General features: G+C 27.8%; 1 protein-coding gene across 5 annotated transcripts in view; it reads right to left on the reverse strand.

The window, feature by feature from the left end:
- Window positions 1–9,662, reverse strand: part of LOC119673879 (protein NDRG3-like) — a 41,738-nt gene extending 32,076 nt beyond the window's left edge. For all 5 annotated transcript variants that reach the window (XR_005252195.1, XM_038084979.1, XM_038084978.1 and 2 more), the window contains exon 1: window positions 9,305–9,662. The gene's annotated coding sequence lies outside the window, so the exon portion shown is untranslated. The remainder of the gene's footprint in view (window positions 1–9,304) is intronic.
- Window positions 9,663–10,003: the final 341 nt, after the last annotated feature.

The following is a 10,003-nucleotide window of genomic DNA, read 5'->3' on the forward strand; positions in this document are numbered from 1 at the left end:
AACTTCAAAACTTATTTTTTTGTAATGTATTCATAGAAATAAAGACAGTATTAGACACTGAAAACAATCAATTACTGATCTTGATCTTACTGATCAATCAGTTGTTGATTATCTTGTGATATCTTGAAAAGCATTAAAAATAACAACTCGGTTTAAGATAAAGTTTCATACAGTTTGGCACATTAGAAAAAGTTTAATGGACATTTTTACATACTATAAAGAATTTGAAAATTAATCAGCCTTTCTCAAACAACTGCTTAAATGAAATATACGAAGTATTATACCGTGTATAATCAGAGAAAAAAACAAAACGACGAACAAACTCCAAGAATTACGAAAACGACCTGCTTAAACTATAGCAAGTTTGAGGCAAAAACTGTGTGAGTTAGATAACCATTTAGAACGATATGTACTTGTAAAAAATAGATCAACACATTTATTATATCAGCTTGAACCGCCAACCTTTGGACCAATATCGGTTTTGTAGCATTTTTGACTTAAACAATATTATTTTTTTGGGAGGACATTAGTACTGATCCTTACAAAAAACCACATTAAATATTTCTCTGGTACTTGTAAAATGCAGTGCATTTTACTAGTTAACTTTAATTCGAAATATCCAAAAAATGTAAGATATGCGGTTCGTAGTATGTTTTGAGTTGAAAAGTACTCGATTAGACTTATATTCCAAAATATCCAAAAAACATGTAAGAAATTCGAGACTTTTTAATTTATTATTTCTTACAAATTTTGAATTAAACATTTTGCTTTTTTATATATTTTTGATTTTGTAATATAACTTGTGATATATTATATAAATAACCTAGGTAGACTTTAACATTGGAAAGAAAGAAACACTTTCGATTTTCATTGAAGCGGAACTGTTGTGTAAACCGAGGATTACCTATACTTTTGAAACATATTACGAATATGTTTTTTTTTAAAAATATAATAAAAAATTTTTATGATTGTATATTGTCTTTAAAAACTCTTTTGAAGACCTTTACAAAAATATAGTAATAAAACAATACTACATAAAAGTATTGTATAGTAATAGTATAGTATAGTATAACAGTAATACTAAATAAAATTTTAAGACATGACTAATGGACGAATATCATCTTGTTTGACGAGAAAAAAATTAATTAACAATTAACTAATTCTTCAACAAACAATATTAATTAACAGATCGGTCTTATTATACCATAGCTTTCGAACGTCTAACGTGAAAAACTTTTGTTATGTGATCCTGAAGACACGGACAACCAAACATTTTAGTTAAAATGTGAAACTGGATATTTCAATAAGATTCTGTGTTGCCACATAAAGCATTCGTTTTAGCTTAAAGTAGCCATGTGTCTGTTGGATTCAAAAAAGAAATAAAAATCATCTTACCAGAAGCATGCCACAAACCCTCTTAACAGTCAAAACTACTTAAATCTGCTTTTAAATGTATGGTTTATTTGCGATATAAAAACGTGCGTGCACACAGCGTGCTCGCTAAGATATTTTGTAAGATATATTAAATCATACGTAGTACTACGCACTAGCTTACTTACATGCAGCTCTTTTTACCGAAAGCTTGTACTGGACTTGTTTCAAAAGTACAGGGAAAAATTTGTATCAATACAAAGAGGTTTTTCAAACAGTAGTGAACTACAACAACAAAAATTCTTTTAATGTTATTTTACTTAATTGAATTTTTGACTGACCATACAGCTGTTTCAGGAATTGCTAAAAACCTATCATCAGTGGTCTTGAAATTATTTTCTGTACTTAAGTATTAAGTACCAGGAATCAAACTCGTGTCCTGCCAAATTTGAAGCTCAGAGTCAGTGCACCTTAATATTTTACGTATTTTTCATCGCGTCAGCTGTATAATAAATTACTGATAAATTAAGAATTAAATCAGAGAATTTATGAATAATATAACTAAAGGTTTTTGATAACAAACAAAACTCATTTTATCAATGTTAGAAGCTATCGATTAGTTAAATACTCATAAAGAGTGAAAACTTATCAGTTAGGTATATGGAAAAAAAATTGAACAATTGATATCGTTTTCTACGTCGTATAAATAACGTCATTGTTAAATAACTGCTTGAATGCTATATCTACAACTTTTGTGCTGAATAATAAAAAAATGACTTTTATTGTTTTATCAACACTGTACTTATAATTTTAATTTAGAACTTTTAAATGAAATTTACAAATCTGAGTGTATTTTTAGACTGAGAATGAGATCAAAAGCATTTCAAAGATATTCAAATTAATTTTTTATGTGGGCAACGAACAAACAAGGCTTGATTAAAATAAATTAACGCCAACAAAGCGCTAAACCGAACTGCAACCAACAGCTTGACTAAAAAGCGTTGCACTTACTTTGTTTACAAAAACGAAAAAAAATACAAAAATAATTTTTTTTTAGATACAAACTGGCACAAATGCAAATCATATTTTTAAATTCATTTTTATAATTACAAAAATAGATGAAAACAACACTTAAACGTACGCCAGATTTTAGGGCGGTGAGTACTTTGATTGCAGTTCACTTTGCATACATTTTGCATACAGAGCTATTTTTCACAGTGTATAACTCTGATGAGAGCAATACTGAAATTTGCAGCAATAAAAATAATTTCAAATTGCAGTGCAAATTGCCAAAGTGGCAGCGGCAACTGTAGCATTTAAGTGCAGCTGCGACCGCAACTGAATTTGAATCTACCGCCTTTTGCGTAACAAAAAAATGCATAACAGTGACTACCTCTGCTCAGTGACTGTTCGGTGGGGTGGCGTGCAGTAAAACAGGTCACATAAGTGCAGTTAACACTTACAACGGACGCGGCTCACAGAAATCACAATCAATAAAACTTTAAAAGTGAGTTTAGAAAAACTTGCTACAAATAAAAACCTCTAACAATAGCCGAAGAAAATGTTGCCGCACGTGAGTTTATAAAAGTTTTATTATATAATGCGAATGCTACAAATAATTTCAGCGTTTGCTGTATCCCCTAGCAACGTAATTCATATAATTGGTACAAAACAAATGCTCCTCAACAACTGACCCAGTTACAAGAGAAGAGTGAAACTCTCAAACCATGCCAACTTTTGCATTGGTGTAATTTTTTTCTTCCTTCACCCATTTCTGCTACAACATTTCTTTGGAGTATCTCTCGCATTGTGGGGAAATGGAAACATACAACATAGTTCTAGTTACTTGTTTGCACAATTTCAAGGATTAAATGTATTTCCAACTTTCGATTGAAGTCGTCACTCGGTGTAGGATATCCGTAACTTAATGGAACCAACGACCTTGCTAATAAATTATATACAAAATAAATAATACTGCCATTTACATATGTACAATTATTCTAAATTTATGATTTGTAGTTGTTGCCAAGGAATAATTTTAGTATTCTGACATTTAACAATTGATCGATTGGATTACATAAAATGCCAACAATAAAAATATTTGTCACTGAAAAAAGCAACACATTAACATAACATACAAAGCATTACCTTTAAGTACATCACACAAATAAAATATTTTATTTTATTTACGTTAATTAAAAAAACATATTCACGTATGTTATTTTGGAACAACAAAAATTATAAAGAGACTTTTTTATAACTTCACATATAGAAATTCACACCTAAGTCCTATACCGCCCATATTACTTGGCTCTGTTATTATAATGACCCATCAAAATGCACCTTTGGGATATTAAACATGAATAACTCTTAACAGACAAAATTACATGTTTTAATATTGGATATGTGTCATGTGGAATAGTATATAATTTCCAACTTGGAACACATAACATAATATATAACAACGCATACATATTAATTATACGTTTGTACAAAGTGCGTACCAAAATAATCGGAACATTTTAAAAATAGCTATTCGTAGTACATCCATTAGGTAAATTCTTCATTGATGAGGTGTCAAATTTTCATGCCAATTTGACGAACTCCGCTGAGTTGTTACATCTAAATTGACAGTAGGTTTGGGTCAGTAAAACTTTAATCGACATATTTCAAATGACGGACTAAGTTTATGACAGAGTGGTATACGTAGTTTAAAAACAGTCAATATGTTAAATAATCGAAATTCTTAATCACCACAGTTCTCAACCAAACTGGGTGTGACTTTATCAAAGATCAGCCATAATCTTTAAATTCATAATACAAATGTTCATCCATTTGGACATTTTGGCTACTGAAAAGTGTGTTTATTTCATTAATGAATACTACAGTTCCCACAGTTTAAAATTGAATGTGAATACATTAAGGATTAGCCATTATCTTACTTAAAATCATTGGAATTGAAATTAAATATATTGAAAACATCAAAAATTGTAAATTAACTTAGATTCAAAAATTAAATTCTAGATTAAATTAAATTTAGATTAATAGATTTTATTAAAAAGAATAAATTTCTTAAAAAGTGCCTGAAAATGAAACGTAGTGTTTTTAATATAATCAAAATACCAGACTCCAAACTTTCAAACAGAAGAGACCAGACAAACCAAAACATAAAAAATCTTGTTAAAATAAAGTGAAAATAAATACAATTTTTTAATTTGATATTATCTGGAAGCAGTTCATTCATGGCAGTTAAGCTTATAGGACACCTCATGGATCGACATTTGTGACAGATTTATTCACCAAAAATCGCATATAACTTATTAAGTACTTCCCGTATCTACAGTGCGAATTTAAGCTTTTTTAAAACATGACTATGGAAGGATATACAGAGAATCTGAAGGGCATCCCTGGCAATACCCTAAACCACTTATTCTTTTTTGAATAAAGTAAATCGGTTTCACCAATAAAATATTTTTTATTTTATTAATAAAAAGTTTTTATAAATGTTTACACCTGATATTCGTAAAATTTAAAAATTTCATTTCGAATTTATTTACCATCACCTATATTCTTGAGATCATTAAAACTGACATTTGTTGATTATTTTTTGTTTTCAAAGATACTTAAAAGTCCTTAACGCAATCCACTATTTAGATGGACAACTTTTGAAAAACTTTATATATTTCAAAAAAATTTTTGAAAAAAGAAACTATTTATAAGTTAGAAGGGTTCGAATTGTAATAAAGAAACAACAACAATAATTTTCAATTAATTTATTATAGCTAAATTTCCATAAATTAATAAAAAAGTATTTGTTTCTTATCGTATTTGTATCTGTACAAATACACACAAAAAATAATTAAAAACTGTTTGAAGTGATAACTTTTTTTATCACCTAAAAATTTAAAAAGATACTCTTTAGTTTACCTCGATAGTTTATTATTTTATGTAATATATATAAATATATTACATATACTCATCTCGTATGAAAGCTACCAAGGAAATAACACATAGACACTCAATTGTTAATGTTGTAAACTGAATAAAAATGACAAATTAATAAAAAATATAAATTTTTTAAAGTAATTAAATAATTAAAACTCAAAATCTGAAACATGATGTGGGTTGAATAAAAAATAAAACAATTTTATTTAAAAATATAAATAAAAAATAAATCATTTTGACTTTTTGGCTTTCTAATAAATATTGCAAATATTATAATATTACAATTTAAAGAAAGTTTATCATATATATTGGGCTGGGCAAAAACTATTCGGCATTTTTCTGTTTGTTAACCTGGTAGTACAATAACTTTAAAACGCTTTGTGAAATATGGAAATCCTTCTTTTTTTGTATTGTGCAGATAACATATTATTTGATTATTGGTGACTATTTTCCTGAGATTGGTGTTTTTTGTTAAAGTTATATAAAAAATTACGACTGAAATTTCAAAAAAAAATCCAGTATTATAAGAATATTCCACAATAAAGTTAGGATATAACTCAACCATGTGAAAAGTTTTGCGTCTTCCATAATTAATTAATTTACTTTCCTTTCTGTTTGGCATATCACCGATAAAATCAATGAATTTATGAATTTTTTATTTTGAAAAGATATAAGGAAGTACCGATCAAATACAACACTGTTTTACATCATTTACATAAATCTGGTTATAAAAATAAGCTTTATGTATGAGGTACCACTTACATTAAGTAAGATTTAACGGATGAGATTTTCATCTATGAATCAAATCGTGAAATAAAGAGTGTACACTTCACCAAATATAATTCAAAATAGTATACTCTACATATGTTATCATATATTCTACGTAACATTAATCGTTATATGTGATGAAAAATGGATCACATACGAAAATACTTTAGAAAAATACTTTTAAGTAAAGAAAGATGCAGCTCTACAAACAATCGTACAGCGAGGATTGAATATAAAAGAAGTATCCGATTGTTTAGCAAGGACATCATTTATTATAAGTTATTACCGCTTGGTGAAATAATTGAAATCAATTTTTACTGCTTGCAAATTATATTATTATAGGAAAAATTTAAGAGAAAAGAGGTCAGAATTGATCAAGTGAAGAAATGTTATAGGACCCAAGTCGTTTCTTGATCTACTTCGGCTAATCCTTCACTTCAGTGAAGCCATTTGTAGGACGGTGCGCTGTCCCAACGTCCCACAATATATATATACCTTGGTGGGGCATTATTCATATTTTTACTTAGTAATTCTTATATAGCTTTGCAAAATTGACTTCATACCGTATACCCTGATTGATAACATTTTTCATAAAATTTAGTCAATTCTTAAAGTTTAAGTGTTCAAATATTTTTGTAGTTGTTGAGAACATGATTAAACAATACATGCAAAAGATATTTTTTTGCTCTTTTTTTAACACACGCATTTTTACAATCATAAAATAAAATCAAACAAAGCTAATGAATACTAATTTTCATCCTGTTAAATCATCAAGTGTGATCTCAAGCAAAATATTAATGAATCAACGTCAAAAAAAGCAATCCAGTATATTCAGTCAGAAATTTACTTCAGAGTGCTTTCATTAGTTCATAATAATATTTGTCATATTAAACATTTATTATTATGTTAAGGCTAGTTGAGTTAGTGCATTTGAGCAGTTTTACTCTCTATTAACTGCAAGATTTCTTCATAACCCTTCTCTACGCCTTGACTGGATTATTGCTTATCACTTCATCAGACTAAGCAATAATTGACTTCACATCTGCATACCTCCACGAGGAGCCTATAACCATTCTGAGATTCAATAACACAGTGTTGGTAAGCCTCTCAGTTTTCGTAAAAAATTTCAGGGCTCTATTTATGAAATGTTTACTAATGAATATTTATATGAATATAGTCATTATATTCATTTCGGCGGAACAGGTTGATCTTCAACCCTTAATCCTCCGTCCGACTGATTGTTTAGTTATACCCAAAAATCCCGTAAAGTTTCTGCTAAACTCAATATGAACTAAAATAAGTTGTTTAGACAATAAAACTTTTTCATTTAGTATTAAGATTGGACTTTTCCTTATACATTTTTAAAGCGTTTTTATCAAAGTTTTTGTTAAAACTTGTTATGTAAACGCCAATTACTTTTCCTAAACTTAACCATGATGACTCCACCTTACCTTTTAACCTTAACAGAATTTTTAATATATAAGCATCCGTCATATAAAGCACACAGCTCCACTCATAAATATGCAGAAAACAATAAAAATGAAAAATATTGGGTCGCAAACCCTTCATCATCATCTTTCATATAACAATGCGGAGACATATATAGATGGGTGACGAGTTCGATTGCTATTGTTACAGTGATGTGTGTATGCATGTAACGTTTTTTATGTAAAAATTGACGTCTAAGAGTCGCACTTAAGAATTCATTTTATTTATAGCAATGGGAACCAAAAATTTATTTTTGTTATATCTTTATGTTATATTATTTAATATTTTGGAATATAGAAAAGTATGTATATATATTTTTTTTATTTATTGATTTTCTTTTCTATATTTAACTCATTTTTGAAATCAAGTAAGCAATTAAAACCGCAATGAGTAACTCACTTAACAAATGCAATTTAAATACTGGCTTAATACTGTTTTTAATGCCTATTCATTTTATCAAGAGTCCCTGACCTAAAACGGTCAACAGTTCGAACACCTGCGATAACAATATGCAAAGAATATCATTTTTATTTTCATTATTTATTTTATTTTTATTTTTGTTTTTTTTTTTTTTGATTTTATTTTATTTTTGCTTTTGCATTTGTAATATAAACTACAACTCACATTAATTGAAGTATCAGTTTAATAAAAGCAACAAAAGAATTAATTTAATGTTTTATTTACACGTTAGCGAGAGCGGTGTTACCATACATTAAGTCAGTCCACAAGCTGCAATTCGAATGCACAAAAGGGACTTGTGTATCGTTGTTGGTGTTCGAATTGCAAATTATATTTTAGTTTAACAGAGAGAAATTACTTGGAAAGGTCACTCACTGTAACAGAAATGTTAGAGTCATCAAATGTTGATGACTTATGCGAAAGTGTATGGCGCAAGTGGAGCAATCATAATTGCTAAATAGGATAAGGTGAAAAGGGAAATCTATATATATATACGTAATGGTTGTGGCTTATATGGATTGAGTGAATTGCAAAAACAATGACGTCACACTTGACAGTTGTTTTTTACGCAAGGCACATAAATAAATAATTAATTCAATACAAATTTTTTTTAAAAAAGAATTTGTTTCTTTGTTTCTATTTAATAGCACCAAATAAATTAAGGAAAAAGTGACAAAATTGCTAAATTAAGAATGTAACTGCTCCAAAAATAGAAAATAGAAGTAGCACAGGAAGCATTCAATTCACTTGTTTTTCACACACACATTTATGCTGGCTAACGGCAATGACAAACATTATGCAGTGCGTAATGACGATTGAATTTTACAACAAAAAATAATGAAAATAACTAAAAACAAAAAAACAAAAAAATAAAAAAATAAAAAATAAAAAAAAACAAATTAGAATAAACACATTTTAAGTGAAGTAACTACAACAATACCAATTTTTAAATTTTTTGTTTTTTTTTTGTTCCCAAACAAACGGAATTTTTACATACATATCAAGATAAGGACAAAAACTACAATGCAAAAAGCAAATAAAATTAATAACAAAAAAAAAAATTAAATAAAAATAAAACAAAACTTATATAAATGATTTAAAAGAAAAAAGTTTTATTATCATAAATTGATGTGATGTTATTATGAGTTTGATGGCAAGAATCTTAAGCTAATTATACACTAAATTTAATCATTTTTTTTTCAACCCAAATTGAGGAAAATCATATAATGTATATACGCTCAAGTGTGGGTAGGAGGGAAGGCGTAAAACTTACCTCTTCAAAGAAAAATGCAATTAGTACAAAACTTTACTTTTATTCTTTAAGTTATATGAAATCTTATTGACGCTTTATCTTTAATTTATATAATAACTTAAAAATTTTCTTTTAATTGATGCAAGAAAATTGAAAAATCAATATTTTCATCAAAAGTAAATTCTTTTAATGTGTGTTAACTTCAACTTTAACTTAGATTAGTAAACAGATTCGTTGTTTGTTTCAAATTGATTCAGTTAATTTGTTTGGAATATTTCACTTATTTCAAGATTAAATAACTTTACACTTTAAATAACCAGTTTTCTCAATAAAAAATATCTTTCCGCGCCGAACTTCAACGTTACAATAGACAAACTTAAATGTAAAGAGAAATACATTTGACATTCTGTTATGTATGAAAAATTCAAGAGGAACGAATGAAATAGAACACTGTGCGAACATATGACTGATACAGGGTAAGAAATGTATGGGGAAAGAATGTGGTGCGTATGACAATAGTCAAGTGCAATGAACGCTACTCAAACAAAGCATAATATTTATGTTAATTATTAAATTTATTTATATATATTATGTATACTATTTACCGCTGTATTGTTTTTGTTTGAATAAAATATAAATATCCAAATAAAGAGCAGACATAATAATGTAAAATTTATATGTTATGTAAAAGAAATAATTTTAATAATAAAAAGTAATTTC

The sequence above is a fragment of the Teleopsis dalmanni genome, chromosome 2 (genome assembly GCF_002237135.1).
Source record: "Teleopsis dalmanni isolate 2A chromosome 2, ASM223713v2, whole genome shotgun sequence".
Taxonomy (NCBI): domain Eukaryota; kingdom Metazoa; phylum Arthropoda; class Insecta; order Diptera; family Diopsidae; genus Teleopsis; species Teleopsis dalmanni.